Here is a 727-nt window from a genome sequence, read left to right on the forward strand (position 1 = left end):
GGATTACAGGCTTGAGCCACCGCGCCCGGCCGAGAGTGCTTTCTATAGAGGAAAATTTGGGAGTGTCTATCAAAAGCCTAATTCCCTTTGACTCAGCAATTCCACTTTTGGGATTTCTCTAAGGAAATAAGAATATATGCTGTGTTATTAGCCAGGCATGATGGCACATGCCTGTAATCCCAGCTACTTGGGAGGCTGAGGCAGGAGAATTGCTTGAATCCAGGAAGCGGAGGTTTCAGTAAGTTAAGACCGTGCCACTGCATTCCGGCCTGGCGACAAAGCGAGACTCAAAGACTCCATCTCAAAAAAAAAAAAAAAAGAAAAGAAAAAAGAATATATGCTGTGTTTTGGCTACACAGTTGTTTACTATAGCTTTAAGAGGTAATAACCAGTGCCGGGTGTGTGGTGGCTCACGCCTATAATCCCAGCACCTGTGGAAGCCAAGGTGGGAGGATTGCTTCGTTCAGGAGTACAAGATCAGCCTGGGCAACATAGCAAGACCTTGTCTCTCCCAAAAATCAGAAAGATTAGCTGGGTGTGGTGGTGCGCGCCTGTAGTCCCAGCTACTCAGGAGGCTGAGGTGGGAGGATGGCGTGAGCTCAGGAATGGAGGCTGCAGTGAGCTGTGATGATGCCACTGCACTCCACTCTGCGTGACAGTGTGAGACCCTGTCTCAAAAAAATAATAATAGCCAATATTGGAAATAAGCCAAACGTCCAGCAGATTT

This window comes from Mandrillus leucophaeus, unplaced genomic scaffold, assembly GCF_000951045.1.
Source record: "Mandrillus leucophaeus isolate KB7577 unplaced genomic scaffold, Mleu.le_1.0 Scaffold10, whole genome shotgun sequence".
NCBI classification, from domain to species: domain Eukaryota; kingdom Metazoa; phylum Chordata; class Mammalia; order Primates; family Cercopithecidae; genus Mandrillus; species Mandrillus leucophaeus.